General features: G+C 67.8%; 7 non-coding genes across 7 annotated transcripts; all 7 read right to left on the bottom strand.

Moving 5' to 3' along the window:
* Positions 1–547: 547 nt before the first annotated feature.
* On the bottom strand, positions 548–666 carry LOC141411911 (5S ribosomal RNA). Its single transcript, XR_012436751.1, has one exon. It is a non-coding gene; the product is annotated as a 5S ribosomal RNA (ribosomal RNA).
* Positions 667–2811: 2145 nt separating this feature from the next.
* On the bottom strand, positions 2812–2930 carry LOC141411910 (5S ribosomal RNA). Its single transcript, XR_012436750.1, has one exon. It is a non-coding gene; the product is annotated as a 5S ribosomal RNA (ribosomal RNA).
* A 2149-nt stretch (positions 2931–5079) lies between these two features.
* On the bottom strand, positions 5080–5198 carry LOC141411909 (5S ribosomal RNA). Its single transcript, XR_012436749.1, has one exon. It is a non-coding gene; the product is annotated as a 5S ribosomal RNA (ribosomal RNA).
* A 2145-nt stretch (positions 5199–7343) lies between these two features.
* On the bottom strand, positions 7344–7462 carry LOC141411908 (5S ribosomal RNA). Its single transcript, XR_012436748.1, has one exon. It is a non-coding gene; the product is annotated as a 5S ribosomal RNA (ribosomal RNA).
* Positions 7463–9606: 2144 nt separating this feature from the next.
* Positions 9607–9725, bottom strand: LOC141411907 (5S ribosomal RNA). Its single transcript, XR_012436747.1, has one exon. It is a non-coding gene; the product is annotated as a 5S ribosomal RNA (ribosomal RNA).
* Positions 9726–11866: 2141 nt separating this feature from the next.
* LOC141411906 (5S ribosomal RNA) lies at positions 11867–11985 on the bottom strand. Its single transcript, XR_012436746.1, has one exon. It is a non-coding gene; the product is annotated as a 5S ribosomal RNA (ribosomal RNA).
* A 2145-nt stretch (positions 11986–14130) lies between these two features.
* On the bottom strand, positions 14131–14249 carry LOC141412884 (5S ribosomal RNA). Its single transcript, XR_012437726.1, has one exon. It is a non-coding gene; the product is annotated as a 5S ribosomal RNA (ribosomal RNA).
* Positions 14250–16140: the final 1891 nt, after the last annotated feature.

Below are 16140 nucleotides of genomic sequence, written 5' to 3'. Positions count from 1 at the left end.
GCAGGCTCTGCCGTGGGAGGCGGGATCCCACGTAGAGGTCGCGCGCTGGCTGCCCTGTCTTGGGTTGAGCGACGGAGCGCGACGTGGAGCAGCACCCGACTGAGGCTCCCTGCTTCTCTGTCCCCTGGCGTCTTGCCCTGGACCCAGTGCACCACCTTGTGGCGAGCCCAGGTGTGGCGCGTCCCGCTGTGGGGCCCGCTGGGGTGCAGGACCCACTTTCTCATGGCTTCCGCACGTCCCTCCCCGCCCGCCTGGAGGGCAGTTGGGGAGCGGTCCCCAACGTGGCCTGGGACCAACCTCGCTGGTGACCCGTGTCGCGGGCGCGCGCCCCAGGAGAGTGTGGGGAGGGGAGAGGATTCGGGGACGTAGCTGTGAGGATTCGGTGTGCGTGGGTCTGGCGGGTGGCCCGGACGGGGTCGGGGTCGTGGTCACGGTGGGTCGTTGTGGTGGTGGTGGTGGTGGTGGTGCTGGGGGTGGTGGTGGTGGTGGGGGGGGTGGTGGCGAAGTCCCCGAAGACAAAAGGAGCAGCGAGGGAGGGAGGAGCAAAAGCCTACAGCACCCGGTATTCCCAGGCGGTCTCCCATCCAAGTACTAACCAGGCCCGACCCTGCTTAGCTTCCGAGATCAGACGAGATCGGGCGCGTTCAGGGTGGTATGGCCGTAGACGCTAGCCGCCGCCTCCGGGAGCCCCAAGAGCCTGCCGAGGGCCCCGGCGTGCGTCTCCACGCTGCTCTCCTGGCACGGCTGGGAGTCCGGGTGGGGGCTGGCAGCCCGGGGCCAGCGGCCAGAGGCCCCGCGCGCCTGCTCGGGCAGCCGGTCTCGCCCAGGTGGCCGCTGGGTGGCTTTCTTCCCGAGGTGTCCTGCTGCCAGGACGAGGGTCAAGTTTTCTCGGGGGAAAATTTCTCAGTGCTCTCGGGCGCTTGTTCTTCTGGGAATGTCCACTGCTGTGGCCAAGGCGGGGGACGCACAGCTCGGGCCAGGGCAAGCAGCCGCCCTCCTCCGTCGCCTCCTGGAGCCGTATCCTTGGGTGGGTGCGTGGCTCCCAGCGGAGGTCTCGGGGACCCTTCCGGTCCTCTTCGTCCGGAAAGCGCCACTGCCCCTCCAGCCCATCAGGAAAACGGCAGCCGCGCCCTTCGCCGACCCGCTCCGCCCTCCTCCACACTCAGGGCCTGGGGCTGCGGGGCTGAATCGTGAGGCTTTCCAGCCCAGGACTTCACCTCTGGCCCCTTTCACACCCGGGATCTTGGGAAGAAGAAACAAAACCAAACACAGCCAAAGCCATCTCCTCCGACCCGGGGCCCCTCCACATCCCTTCCGATCCCGGGTTCCTGCCGGCCTCCCGGGGCGTTTCTCCCAGGCAGGCCTTCGCGGCCACTACACGGGGCTGAGCACTCGAGTCCTCGGGCGTCACGGGGCCCGCGGCCACGCCAAGCACGCACGACTCCCGGGTCTCGTCTGCTCCTGGGTGCCCTGGGCCTCTTCCCTGTGCCGCTGCTGGGTCTTGTGCCCCTGCTTGGCCTCCTTCAGACCCGGCCCCGTGCTACGCGGCCACGTGCTACAGGATCGTGCCAGCAGAACTGGCCCTGGCTGAGCCCCGTACCCACCCTCCTGCCATCCCTGGCCCTGCTAGCAAATGGCAGAGATCCTCTGGCCTCCGAGCCCAGACAAAAATCCTGATGCAGTTGGCCGAGGGGCCGCAAACCAAGGCTTCGCTTGTTCCCGCTCAGGCCCCAGCCATACCCTCTTGTCCTTCGGCTGCTCGTGTGTGGGGTGGGGGAGAGGAGGGTGCGTCCCCGTGCGTGCGTGCGTGGTCTGGGTGTCTCTGCGTGGTGTGTGTGTGTGTGTGTGTGTGTGTTAGATGCCGTGCCTGGTGTAGGTGGGGAAGAGCAAGCCCTCACGCACAGAGCCCCATCACACACTGGGGCCGGGCCGAGGGGGTCAATCTGCTCGGCCTGATTGCGTTGGGCATACATTGCAGAAGGTGGGTTTTCCAAGGCGGAGCAGAGGGTCCCGGCACCTGAGGTTGTCCACGGGGAGAATGTCTGTTCCACGGGGGCAAGCGGTCCCTTCCGTCGTGCCCAAGCCCATGTGACCCCGAAGGCCAGGTGGCCCCGGTCCTTGAGCTGACTGAGGAGTGCTTTGAGACCCGGAGGGTGGCACAGGCGACTGGGCGCCAGCGGCGGCCCTCCCTCCCTTTGAGCGGGACGGGGAGCTGCCGCTGGCATCCGGAGCTCTGGCGGCCTGCGCCCTCTGTCCCTGTGACCGCAGGCTCTGCCGTGGGAGGCGGGATCCCACGTAGAGGTCGCGCGCTGGCTGCCCTGTCTTGGGTTGAGCGACGGAGCGCGACGTGGAGCAGCACCCGACTGAGGCTCCCTGCTTCTCTGTCCCCTGGCGTCTTGCCCTGGACCCAGTGCACCACCTTGTGGCGAGCCCAGGTGTGGCGCATCCCACTGTGGGGCCCGCTGGGGTGCAGGACCCACTTTCTCATGGCTTCCGCACGTCCCTCCCCGCCCGCCTGGAGGGCAGTTGGGGAGCGGTCCCCAACGTGGCCTGGGACCAACCTCGCTGGTGACCCGTGTCGCGGGCGCGCGCCCCAGGAGAGTGTGGGGAGGGGAGAGGATTCGGGGACGTAGCTGTGAGGATTCGGTGTGCGTGGGTCTGGCGGGTGGCCCGGACGGGGTCGGGGTCGTGGTCACGGTGGGTCGTTGTGGTGGTGGTGGTGGTGGTGGTGCTGGGGGTGGTGGTGGTGGTGGGGGGGGTGGTGGCGAAGTCCCCGAAGACAAAAGGAGCAGCGAGGGAGGGAGGAGCAAAAGCCTACAGCACCCGGTATTCCCAGGCGGTCTCCCATCCAAGTACTAACCAGGCCCGACCCTGCTTAGCTTCCGAGATCAGACGAGATCGGGCGCGTTCAGGGTGGTATGGCCGTAGACGCTAGCCGCCGCCTCCGGGAGCCCCAAGAGCCTGCCGAGGGCCCCGGCGTGCGTCTCCACGCTGCTCTCCTGGCACGGCTGGGAGTCCGGGTGGGGGCTGGCAGCCCGGGGCCAGCGGCCAGAGGCCCCGCGCGCCTGCTCGGGCAGCCGGTCTCGCCCAGGTGGCCGCTGGGTGGCTTTCTTCCCGAGGTGTCCTGCTGCCAGGACGAGGGTCAAGTTTTCTCGGGGGAAAATTTCTCAGTGCTCTCGGGCGCTTGTTCTTCTGGGAATGTCCACTGCTGTGGCCAAGGCGGGGGACGCACAGCTCGGGCCAGGGCAAGCAGCCGCCCTCCTCCGTCGCCTCCTGGAGCCGTATCCTTGGATGGGTGCGTGGCTCCCAGCGGAGGTCTCGGGGACCCTTCCGGTCCTCTTCGTCCGGAAAGCGCCACTGCCCCTCCAGCCCATCAGGAAAACGGCAGCCGCGCCCTTCGCCGACCCGCTCCGCCCTCCTCCACACTCAGGGCCTGGGGCTGCGGGGCTGAATCGTGAGGCTTTCCAGCCCAGGACTTCACCTCTGGCCCCTTTCACACCCGGGATCTTGGGAAGAAGAAACAAAACCAAACACAGCCAAAGCCATCTCCTCCGACCCGGGGCCCCTCCACATCCCTTCCGATCCCGGGTTCCTGCCGGCCTCCCGGGGCGTTTCTCCCAGGCAGGCCTTCGCGGCCACTACACGGGGCTGAGCACTCGAGTCCTCGGGCGTCACGGGGCCCGCGGCCACGCCAAGCACGCACGACTCCCGGGTCTCGTCTGCTCCTGGGTGCCCTGGGCCTCTTCCCTGTGCCGCTGCTGGGTCTTGTGCCCCTGCTTGGCCTCCTTCAGACCCGGCCCCGTGCTACGCGGCCACGTGCTACAGGATCGTGCCAGCAGAACTGGCCCTGGCTGAGCCCCGTACCCACCCTCCTGCCATCCCTGGCCCTGCTAGCAAATGGCAGAGATCCTCTGGCCTCCGAGCCCAGACAAAAATCCTGATGCAGTTGGCCGAGGGGCCGCAAACCAAGGCTTCGCTTGTTCCCGCTCAGGCCCCAGCCATACCCTCTTGTCCTTCGGCTGCTCGTGTGTGGGGTGGGGGAGAGGAGGGTGCGTCCCCGTGCGTGCGTGCGTGGTCTGGGTGTCTCTGCGTGGTGTGTGTGTGTGTGTGTGTGTGTGTGTGTTAGATGCCGTGCCTGGTGTAGGTGGGGAAGAGCAAGCCCTCACGCACAGAGCCCCATCACACACTGGGGCCGGGCCGAGGGGGTCAATCTGCTCGGCCTGATTGCGTTGGGCATACATTGCAGAAGGTGGGTTTTCCAAGGCGGAGCAGAGGGTCCCGGCACCTGAGGTTGTCCACGGGGAGAATGTCTGTTCCACGGGGGCAAGCGGTCCCTTCCGTCGTGCCCAAGCCCATGTGACCCCGAAGGCCAGGTGGCCCCGGTCCTTGAGCTGACTGAGGAGTGCTTTGAGACCCGGAGGGTGGCACAGGCGACTGGGCGCCAGCGGCGGCCCTCCCTCCCTTTGAGCGGGACGGGGAGCTGCCGCTGGCATCCGGAGCTCTGGCGGCCTGCGCCCTCTGTCCCTGTGACCGCAGGCTCTGCCGTGGGAGGCGGGATCCCACGTAGAGGTCGCGCGCTGGCTGCCCTGTCTTGGGTTGAGCGACGGAGCGCGACGTGGAGCAGCACCCGACTGAGGCTCCCTGCTTCTCTGTCCCCTGGCGTCTTGCCCTGGACCCAGTGCACCACCTTGTGGCGAGCCCAGGTGTGGCGCGTCCCGCTGTGGGGCCCGCTGGGGTGCAGGACCCACTTTCTCATGGCTTCCGCACGTCCCTCCCCGCCCGCCTGGAGGGCAGTTGGGGAGCGGTCCCCAACGTGGCCTGGGACCAACCTCGCTGGTGACCCGTGTCGCGGGCGCGCGCCCCAGGAGAGTGTGGGGAGGGGAGAGGATTCGGGGACGTAGCTGTGAGGATTCGGTGTGCGTGGGTCTGGCGGGTGGCCCGGACGGGGTCGGGGTCGTGGTCACGGTGGGTCGTTGTGGTGGTGGTGGTGGTGGTGGTGCTGGGGGTGGTGGTGGTGGTGGGGGGGGTGGTGGCGAAGTCCCCGAAGACAAAAGGAGCAGCGAGGGAGGGAGGAGCAAAAGCCTACAGCACCCGGTATTCCCAGGCGGTCTCCCATCCAAGTACTAACCAGGCCCGACCCTGCTTAGCTTCCGAGATCAGACGAGATCGGGCGCGTTCAGGGTGGTATGGCCGTAGACGCTAGCCGCCGCCTCCGGGAGCCCCAAGAGCCTGCCGAGGGCCCCGGCGTGCGTCTCCACGCTGCTCTCCTGGCACGGCTGGGAGTCCGGGTGGGGGCTGGCAGCCCGGGGCCAGCGGCCAGAGGCCCCGCGCGCCTGCTCGGGCAGCCGGTCTCGCCCAGGTGGCCGCTGGGTGGCTTTCTTCCCGAGGTGTCCTGCTGCCAGGACGAGGGTCAAGTTTTCTCGGGGGAAAATTTCTCAGTGCTCTCGGGCGCTTGTTCTTCTGGGAATGTCCACTGCTGTGGCCAAGGCGGGGGACGCACAGCTCGGGCCAGGGCAAGCAGCCGCCCTCCTCCGTCGCCTCCTGGAGCCGTATCCTTGGGTGGGTGCGTGGCTCCCAGCGGAGGTCTCGGGGACCCTTCCGGTCCTCTTCGTCCGGAAAGCGCCACTGCCCCTCCAGCCCATCAGGAAAACGGCAGCCGCGCCCTTCGCCGACCCGCTCCGCCCTCCTCCACACTCAGGGCCTGGGGCTGCGGGGCTGAATCGTGAGGCTTTCCAGCCCAGGACTTCACCTCTGGCCCCTTTCACACCCGGGATCTTGGGAAGAAGAAACAAAACCAAACACAGCCAAAGCCATCTCCTCCGACCCGGGGCCCCTCCACATCCCTTCCGATCCCGGGTTCCTGCCGGCCTCCCGGGGCGTTTCTCCCAGGCAGGCCTTCGCGGCCACTACACGGGGCTGAGCACTCGAGTCCTCGGGCGTCACGGGGCCCGCGGCCACGCCAAGCACGCACGACTCCCGGGTCTCGTCTGCTCCTGGGTGCCCTGGGCCTCTTCCCTGTGCCGCTGCTGGGTCTTGTGCCCCTGCTTGGCCTCCTTCAGACCCGGCCCCGTGCTACGCGGCCACGTGCTACAGGATCGTGCCAGCAGAACTGGCCCTGGCTGAGCCCCGTACCCACCCTCCTGCCATCCCTGGCCCTGCTAGCAAATGGCAGAGATCCTCTGGCCTCCGAGCCCAGACAAAAATCCTGATGCAGTTGGCCGAGGGGCCGCAAACCAAGGCTTCGCTTGTTCCCGCTCAGGCCCCAGCCATACCCTCTTGTCCTTCGGCTGCTCGTGTGTGGGGTGGGGGAGAGGAGGGTGCGTCCCCGTGCGTGCGTGCGTGGTCTGGGTGTCTCTGCGTGGTGTGTGTGTGTGTGTGTGTGTGTGTTAGATGCCGTGCCTGGTGTAGGTGGGGAAGAGCAAGCCCTCACGCACAGAGCCCCATCACACACTGGGGCCGGGCCGAGGGGGTCAATCTGCTCGGCCTGATTGCGTTGGGCATACATTGCAGAAGGTGGGTTTTCCAAGGCGGAGCAGAGGGTCCCGGCACCTGAGGTTGTCCACGGGGAGAATGTCTGTTCCACGGGGGCAAGCGGTCCCTTCCGTCGTGCCCAAGCCCATGTGACCCCGAAGGCCAGGTGGCCCCGGTCCTTGAGCTGACTGAGGAGTGCTTTGAGACCCGGAGGGTGGCACAGGCGACTGGGCGCCAGCGGCGGCCCTCCCTCCCTTTGAGCGGGACGGGGAGCTGCCGCTGGCATCCGGAGCTCTGGCGGCCTGCGCCCTCTGTCCCTGTGACCGCAGGCTCTGCCGTGGGAGGCGGGATCCCACGTAGAGGTCGCGCGCTGGCTGCCCTGTCTTGGGTTGAGCGACGGAGCGCGACGTGGAGCAGCACCCGACTGAGGCTCCCTGCTTCTCTGTCCCCTGGCGTCTTGCCCTGGACCCAGTGCACCACCTTGTGGCGAGCCCAGGTGTGGCGCATCCCGCTGTGGGGCCCGCTGGGGTGCAGGACCCACTTTCTCATGGCTTCCGCACGTCCCTCCCCGCCCGCCTGGAGGGCAGTTGGGGAGCGGTCCCCAACGTGGCCTGGGACCAACCTCGCTGGTGACCCGTGTCGCGGGCGCGCGCCCCAGGAGAGTGTGGGGAGGGGAGAGGATTCGGGGACGTAGCTGTGAGGATTCGGTGTGCGTGGGTCTGGCGGGTGGCCCGGACGGGGTCGGGGTCGTGGTCACGGTGGGTCGTTGTGGTGGTGGTGGTGGTGGTGGTGCTGGGGGTGGTGGTGGTGGTGGGGGGGGTGGTGGCGAAGTCCCCGAAGACAAAAGGAGCAGCGAGGGAGGGAGGAGCAAAAGCCTACAGCACCCGGTATTCCCAGGCGGTCTCCCATCCAAGTACTAACCAGGCCCGACCCTGCTTAGCTTCCGAGATCAGACGAGATCGGGCGCGTTCAGGGTGGTATGGCCGTAGACGCTAGCCGCCGCCTCCGGGAGCCCCAAGAGCCTGCCGAGGGCCCCGGCGTGCGTCTCCACGCTGCTCTCCTGGCACGGCTGGGAGTCCGGGTGGGGGCTGGCAGCCCGGGGCCAGCGGCCAGAGGCCCCGCGCGCCTGCTCGGGCAGCCGGTCTCGCCCAGGTGGCCGCTGGGTGGCTTTCTTCCCGAGGTGTCCTGCTGCCAGGACGAGGGTCAAGTTTTCTCGGGGGAAAATTTCTCAGTGCTCTCGGGCGCTTGTTCTTCTGGGAATGTCCACTGCTGTGGCCAAGGCGGGGGACGCACAGCTCGGGCCAGGGCAAGCAGCCGCCCTCCTCCGTCGCCTCCTGGAGCCGTATCCTTGGGTGGGTGCGTGGCTCCCAGCGGAGGTCTCGGGGACCCTTCCGGTCCTCTTCGTCCGGAAAGCGCCACTGCCCCTCCAGCCCATCAGGAAAACGGCAGCCGCGCCCTTCGCCGACCCGCTCCGCCCTCCTCCACACTCAGGGCCTGGGGCTGCGGGGCTGAATGGTGAGGCTTTCCAGCCCAGGACTTCACCTCTGGCCCCTTTCACACCCGGGATCTTGGGAAGAAGAAACAAAACGAAACACAGCCAAAGCCATCTCCTCCGACCCGGGGCCCCTCCACATCCCTTCCGATCCCGGGTTCCTGCCGGCCTCCCGGGGCGTTTCTCCCAGGCAGGCCTTCGCGGCCACTACACGGGGCTGAGCACTCGAGTCCTCGGGCGTCACGGGGCCCGCGGCCACGCCAAGCACGCACGACTCCCGGGTCTCGTCTGCTCCTGGGTGCCCTGGGCCTCTTCCCTGTGCCGCTGCTGGGTCTTGTGCCCCTGCTTGGCCTCCTTCAGACCCGGCCCCGTGCTACGCGGCCACGTGCTACAGGATCGTGCCAGCAGAACTGGCCCTGGCTGAGCCCCGTACCCACCCTCCTGCCATCCCTGGCCCTGCTAGCAAATGGCAGAGATCCTCTGGCCTCCGAGCCCAGACAAAAATCCTGATGCAGTTGGCCGAGGGGCCGCAAACCAAGGCTTCGCTTGTTCCCGCTCAGGCCCCAGCCATACCCTCTTGTCCTTCGGCTGCTCGTGTGTGGGGTGGGGGAGAGGAGGGTGCGTCCCCGTGCGTGCGTGCGTGGTCTGGGTGTCTCTGCGTGGTGTGTGTGTGTCTGTGTGTGTGTGTTAGATGCCGTGCCTGGTGTAGGTGGGGAAGAGCAAGCCCTCACGCACAGAGCCCCATCACACACTGGGGCCGGGCCGAGGGGGTCAATCTGCTCGGCCTGATTGCGTTGGGCATACATTGCAGAAGGTGGGTTTTCCAAGGCGGAGCAGAGGGTCCCGGCACCTGAGGTTGTCCACGGGGAGAATGTCTGTTCCACGGGGGCAAGCGGTCCCTTCCGTCGTGCCCAAGCCCATGTGACCCCGAAGGCCAGGTGGCCCCGGTCCTTGAGCTGACTGAGGAGTGCTTTGAGACCCGGAGGGTGGCACAGGCGACTGGGCGCCAGCGGCGGCCCTCCCTCCCTTTGAGCGGGACGGGGAGCTGCCGCTGGCATCCGGAGCTCTGGCGGCCTGCGCCCTCTGTCCCTGTGACCGCAGGCTCTGCCGTGGGAGGCGGGATCCCACGTAGAGGTCGCGCGCTGGCTGCCCTGTCTTGGGTTGAGCGACGGAGCGCAACGTGGAGCAGCACCCGACTGAGGCTCCCTGCTTCTCTGTCCCCTGGCGTCTTGCCCTGGACCCAGTGCACCACCTTGTGGCGAGCCCAGGTGTGGCGCGTCCCGCTGTGGGGCCCGCTGGGGTGCAGGACCCACTTTCTCATGGCTTCCGCACGTCCCTCCCCGCCCGCCTGGAGGGCAGTTGGGGAGCGGTCCCCAACGTGGCCTGGGACCAACCTCGCTGGTGACCCGTGTCGCGGGCGCGCGCCCCAGGAGAGTGTGGGGAGGGGAGAGGATTCGGGGACGTAGCTGTGAGGATTCGGTGTGCGTGGGTCTGGCGGGTGGCCCGGACGGGGTCGGGGTCGTGGTCACGGTGGGTCGTTGTGGTGGTGGTGGTGGTGGTGGTGCTGGGGGTGGTGGTGGTGGTGGGGGGGTGGTGGCGAAGTCCCCGAAGACAAAAGGAGCAGCGAGGGAGGGAGGAGCAAAAGCCTACAGCACCCGGTATTCCCAGGCGGTCTCCCATCCAAGTACTAACCAGGCCCGACCCTGCTTAGCTTCCGAGATCAGACGAGATCGGGCGCGTTCAGGGTGGTATGGCCGTAGACGCTAGCCGCCGCCTCCGGGAGCCCCAAGAGCCTGCCGAGGGCCCCGGCGTGCGTCTCCACGCTGCTCTCCTGGCACGGCTGGGAGTCCGGGTGGGGGCTGGCAGCCCGGGGCCAGCGGCCAGAGGCCCCGCGCGCCTGCTCGGGCAGCCGGTCTCGCCCAGGTGGCCGCTGGGTGGCTTTCTTCCCGAGGTGTCCTGCTGCCAGGACGAGGGTCAAGTTTTCTCGGGGGAAAATTTCTCAGTGCTCTCGGGCGCTTGTTCTGGGAATGTCCACTGCTGTGGCCAAGGCGGGGGACGCACAGCTCGGGCCAGGGCAAGCAGCCGCCCTCCTCCGTCGCCTCCTGGAGCCGTATCCTTGGGTGGGTGCGTGGCTCCCAGCGGAGGTCTCGGGGACCCTTCCGGTCCTCTTCGTCCGGAAAGCGCCACTGCCCCTCCAGCCCATCAGGAAAACGGCAGCCGCGCCCTTCGCCGACCCGCTCCGCCCTCCTCCACACTCAGGGCCTGGGGCTGCGGGGCTGAATCGTGAGGCTTTCCAGCCCAGGACTTCACCTCTGGCCCCTTTCACACCCGGGATCTTGGGAAGAAGAAACAAAACCAAACACAGCCAAAGCCATCTCCTCCGACCCGGGGCCCCTCCACATCCCTTCCGATCCCGGGTTCCTGCCGGCCTCCCGGGGCGTTTCTCCCAGGCAGGCCTTCGCGGCCACTACACGGGGCTGAGCACTCGAGTCCTCAGGCGTCACGGGGCCCGCGGCCACGCCAAGCACGCACGACTCCCGGGTCTCGTCTGCTCCTGGGTGCCCTGGGCCTCTTCCCTGTGCCGCTGCTGGGTCTTGTGCCCCTGCTTGGCCTCCTTCAGACCCGGCCCCGTGCTACGCGGCCACGTGCTACAGGATCGTGCCAGCAGAACTGGCCCTGGCTGAGCCCCGTACCCACCCTCCTGCCATCCCTGGCCCTGCTAGCAAATGGCAGAGATCCTCTGGCCTCCGAGCCCAGACAAAAATCCTGATGCAGTTGGCCGAGGGGCCGCAAACCAAGGCTTCGCTTGTTCCCGCTCAGGCCCCAGCCATACCCTCTTGTCCTTCGGCTGCTCGTGTGTGGGGTGGGGGAGAGGAGGGTGCGTCCCCGTGCGTGCGTGCGTGGTCTGGGTGTCTCTGCGTGGTGTGTGTGTGTGTGTGTGTGTGTGTTAGATGCCGTGCCTGGTGTAGGTGGGGAAGAGCAAGCCCTCACGCACAGAGCCCCATCACACACTGGGGCCGGGCCGAGGGGGTCAATCTGCTCGGCCTGATTGCGTTGGGCATACATTGCAGAAGGTGGGTTTTCCAAGGCGGAGCAGAGGGTCCCGGCACCTGAGGTTGTCCACGGGGAGAATGTCTGTTCCACGGGGGCAAGCGGTCCCTTCCGTCGTGCCCAAGCCCATGTGACCCCGAAGGCCAGGTGGCCCCGGTCCTTGAGCTGACTGAGGAGTGCTTTGAGACCCGGAGGGTGGCACAGGCGACTGGGCGCCAGCGGCGGCCCTCCCTCCCTTTGAGCGGGACGGGGAGCTGCCGCTGGCATCCGGAGCTCTGGCGGCCTGCGCCCTCTGTCCCTGTGACCGCAGGCTCTGCCGTGGGAGGCGGGATCCCACGTAGAGGTCGCGCGCTGGCTGCCCTGTCTTGGGTTGAGCGACGGAGCGCGACGTGGAGCAGCACCCGACTGAGGCTCCCTGCTTCTCTGTCCCCTGGCGTCTTGCCCTGGACCCAGTGCACCACCTTGTGGCGAGCCCAGGTGTGGCGCGTCCCGCTGTGGGGCCCGCTGGGGTGCAGGACCCACTTTCTCATGGCTTCCGCACGTCCCTCCCCGCCCGCCTGGAGGGCAGTTGGGGAGCGGTCCCCAACGTGGCCTGGGACCAACCTCGCTGGTGACCCGTGTCGCGGGCGCGCGCCCCAGGAGAGTGTGGGGAGGGGAGAGGATTCGGGGACGTAGCTGTGAGGATTCGGTGTGCGTGGGTCTGGCGGGTGGCCCGGACGGGGTCGGGGTCGTGGTCACGGTGGGTCATTGTGGTGGTGGTGGTGGTGGTGGTGCTGGGGGTGGTGGTGGTGGTGGGGGGGTGGTGGCGAAGTCCCCGAAGACAAAAGGAGCAGCGAGGGAGGGAGGAGCAAAAGCCTACAGCACCCGGTATTCCCAGGCGGTCTCCCATCCAAGTACTAACCAGGCCCGACCCTGCTTAGCTTCCGAGATCAGACGAGATCGGGCGCGTTCAGGGTGGTATGGCCGTAGACGCTAGCCGCCGCCTCCGGGAGCCCCAAGAGCCTGCCGAGGGCCCCGGCGTGCGTCTCCACGCTGCTCTCCTGGCACGGCTGGGAGTCCGGGTGGGGGCTGGCAGCCCGGGGCCAGCGGCCAGAGGCCCCGCGCGCCTGCTCGGGCAGCCGGTCTCGCCCAGGTGGCCGCTGGGTGGCTTTCTTCCCGAGGTGTCCTGCTGCCAGGACGAGGGTCAAGTTTTCTCGGGGGAAAATTTCTCAGTGCTCTCGGGCGCTTGTTCTTCTGGGAATGTCCACTGCTGTGGCCAAGGCGGGGGACGCACAGCTCGGGCCAGGGCAAGCAGCCGCCCTCCTCCGTCGCCTCCTGGAGCCGTATCCTTGGGTGGGTGCGTGGCTCCCAGCGGAGGTCTCGGGGACCCTTCCGGTCCTCTTCGTCCGGAAAGCGCCACTGCCCCTCCAGCCCATCAGGAAAACGGCAGCCGCGCCCTTCGCCGACCCGCTCCGCCCTCCTCCACACTCAGGGCCTGGGGCTGCGGGGCTGAATCGTGAGGCTTTCCAGCCCAGGACTTCACCTCTGGCCCCTTTCACACCCGGGATCTTGGGAAGAAGAAACAAAACCAAACACAGCCAAAGCCATCTCCTCCGACCCGGGGCCCCTCCACATCCCTTCCGATCCCGGGTTCCTGCCGGCCTCCCGGGGCGTTTCTCCCAGGCAGGCCTTCGCGGCCACTACACGGGGCTGAGCACTCGAGTCCTCGGGCGTCACGGGGCCCGCGGCCACGCCAAGCACGCACGACTCCCGGGTCTCGTCTGCTCCTGGGTGCCCTGGGCCTCTTCCCTGTGCCGCTGCTGGGTCTTGTGCCCCTGCTTGGCCTCCTTCAGACCCGGCCCCGTGCTACGCGGCCACGTGCTACAGGATCGTGCCAGCAGAACTGGCCCTGGCTGAGCCCCGTACCCACCCTCCTGCCATCCCTGGCCCTGCTAGCAAATGGCAGAGATCCTCTGGCCTCCGAGCCCAGACAAAAATCCTGATGCAGTTGGCCGAGGGGCCGCAAACCAAGGCTTCGCTTGTTCCCGCTCAGGCCCCAGCCATACCCTCTTGTCCTTCGGCTGCTCGTGTGTGGGGTGGGGGAGAGGAGGGTGCGTCCCCGTGCGTGCGTGCGTGGTCTGGGTGTCTCTGCGTGGTGTGTGTGTGTGTGTGTGTGTGTGTTAGATGCCGTGCCTGGTGTAGGTGGGGAAGAGCAAGCCCTCACGCACAGAGCCCCATCACACACTGGGGCCGGGCCGAGGGGGTCAATCTGCTCGGCCTGATTGCGTTGGGCATACATTGCAGAAGGTGGGTTTTCCAAGGCGGAGCAGAGGGTCCCGGCACCTGAGGTTGTCCACGGGGAGAATGTCTGTTCCACGGGGGCAAGCGGTCCCTTCCGTCGTGCCCAAGCCCATGTGACCCCGAAGGCCAGGTGGCCCCGGTCCTTGAGCTGACTGAGGAGTGCTTTGAGACCCGGAGGGTGGCACAGGCGACTGGGCGCCAGCGGCGGCCCTCCCTCCCTTTGAGCGGGACGGGGAGCTGCCGCTGGCATCCGGAGCTCTGGCAGCCTGCGCCCTCTGTCCCTGTGACCGCAGGCTCTGCCGTGGGAGGCGGGATCCCACGTAGAGGTCGCGCGCTGGCTGCCCTGTCTTGGGTTGAGCGACGGAGCGCGACGTGGAGCAGCACCCGACTGAGGCTCCCTGCTTCTCTGTCCCCTGGCGTCTTGCCCTGGACCCAGTGCACCACCTTGTGGCGAGCCCAGGTGTGGCGCGTCCCGCTGTGGGGCCCGCTGGGGTGCAGGACCCACTTTCTCATGGCTTCCGCACGTCCCTCCCCGCCCGCCTGGAGGGCAGTTGGGGAGCGGTCCCCAACGTGGCCTGGGACCAACCTCGCTGGTGACCCGTGTCGCGGGCGCGCGCCCCAGGAGAGTGTGGGGAGGGGAGAGGATTCGGGGACGTAGCTGTGAGGATTCGGTGTGCGTGGGTCTGGCGGGTGGCCCGGACGGGGTCGGGGTCGTGGTCACGGTGGGTCGTTGTGGTGGTGGTGGTGGTGGTGGTGCTGGGGGTGGTGGTGGTGGTGGGGGGGGTGGTGGCGAAGTCCCCGAAGACAAAAGGAGCAGCGAGGGAGGGAGGAGCAAAAGCCTACAGCACCCGGTATTCCCAGGCGGTCTCCCATCCAAGTACTAACCAGGCCCGACCCTGCTTAGCTTCCGAGATCAGACGAGATCAGGCTCGTTCAGGGTGGTATGGCCGTAGACGCTAGCCGCCGCCTCCGGGAGCCCCAAGAGCCTGCCGAGGGCCCCGGCGTGCGTCTCCACGCTGCTCTCCTGGCACGGCTGGGAGTCCGGGTGGGGGCTGGCAGCCCGGGGCCAGCGGCCAGAGGCCCCGCGCGCCTGCTCGGGCAGCCGGTCTCGCCCAGGTGGCCGCTGGGTGGCTTTCTTCCCGAGGTGTCCTGCTGCCAGGACGAGGGTCAAGTTTTCTCGGGGGAAAATTTCTCAGTGCTCTCGGGCGCTTGTTCTTCTGGGAATGTCCACTGCTGTGGCCAAGGCGGGGGACGCACAGCTCGGGCCAGGGCAAGCAGCCGCCCTCCTCCGTCGCCTCCTGGAGCCGTATCCTTGGGTGGGTGCGTGGCTCCCAGCGGAGGTCTCGGGGACCCTTCCGGTCCTCTTCGTCCGGAAAGCGCCACTGCCCCTCCAGCCCATCAGGAAAACGGCAGCCGCGCCCTTCGCCGACCCGCTCCGCCCTCCTCCACACTCAGGGCCTGGGGCTGCGGGGCTGAATCGTGAGGCTTTCCAGCCCAGGACTTCACCTCTGGCCCCTTTCACACCCGGGATCTTGGGAAGAAGAAACAAAACCAAACACAGCCAAAGCCATCTCCTCCGACCCGGGGCCCCTCCACATCCCTTCCGATCCCGGGTTCCTGCCGGCCTCCCGGGGCGTTTCTCCCAGGCAGGCCTTCGCGGCCACTACACGGGGCTGAGCACTCGAGTCCTCGGGCGTCACGGGGCCCGCGGCCACGCCAAGCACGCACGACTCCCGGGTCTCGTCTGCTCCTGGGTGCCCTGGGCCTCTTCCCTGTGCCGCTGCTGGGTCTTGTGCCCCTGCTTGGCCTCCTTCAGACCCGGCCCCGTGCTACGCGGCCACGTGCTACAGGATCGTGCCAGCAGAACTGGCCCTGGCTGAGCCCCGTACCCACCCTCCTGCCATCCCTGGCCCTGCTAGCAAATGGCAGAGATCCTCTGGCCTCCGAGCCCAGACAAAAATCCTGATGCAGTTGGCCGAGGGGCCGCAAACCAAGGCTTCGCTTGTTCCCGCTCAGGCCCCAGCCATACCCTCTTGTCCTTCGGCTGCTCGTGTGTGGGGTGGGGGAGAGGAGGGTGCGTCCCCGTGCGTGCGTGCGTGGTCTGGGTGTCTCTGCGTGGTGTGTGTGTGTGTGTGTGTGTGTGTTAGATGCCGTGCCTGGTGTAGGTGGGGAAGAGCAAGCCCTCACGCACAGAGCCCCATCACACACTGGGGCCGGGCCGAGGGGGTCAATCTGCTCGGCCTGATTGCGTTGGGCATACATTGCAGAAGGTGGGTTTTCCAAGGCGGAGCAGAGGGTCCCGGCACCTGAGGTTGTCCACGGGGAGAATGTCTGTTCCACGGGGGCAAGCGGTCCCTTCCGTCGTGCCCAAGCCCATGTGACCCCGAAGGCCAGGTGGCCCCGGTCCTTGAGCTGACTGAGGAGTGCTTTGAGACCCGGAGGGTGGCACAGGCGACTGGGCGCCAGCGGCGGCCCTCCCTCCCTTTGAGCGGGACGGGGAGCTGCCGCTGGCATCCGGAGCTCTGGCGGCCTGCGCCCTCTGTCCCTGTGACCGCAGGCTCTGCCGTGGGAGGCGGGATCCCACGTAGAGGTCGCGCGCTGGCTGCCCTGTCTTGGGTTGAGCGACGGAGCGCGACGTGGAGCAGCACCCGACTGAGGCTCCCTGCTTCTCTGTCCCCTGGCGTCTTGCCCTGGACCCAGTGCACCACCTTGTGGCGAGCCCAGGTGTGGCGCGTCCCGCTGTGGGGCCCGCTGGGGTGCAGGACCCACTTTCTCATGGCTTCCGCACGTCCCTCCCCGCCCGCCTGGAGGGCAGTTGGGGAGCGGTCCCCAACGTGGCCTGGGAC

This window comes from Castor canadensis, chromosome 10, assembly GCF_047511655.1.
Source record: "Castor canadensis chromosome 10, mCasCan1.hap1v2, whole genome shotgun sequence".
Taxonomy (NCBI): domain Eukaryota; kingdom Metazoa; phylum Chordata; class Mammalia; order Rodentia; family Castoridae; genus Castor; species Castor canadensis.
The sequence above is the reverse complement of the archived record's forward strand: the minus strand, read 5'-3'. Positions and strand labels throughout refer to the sequence as shown.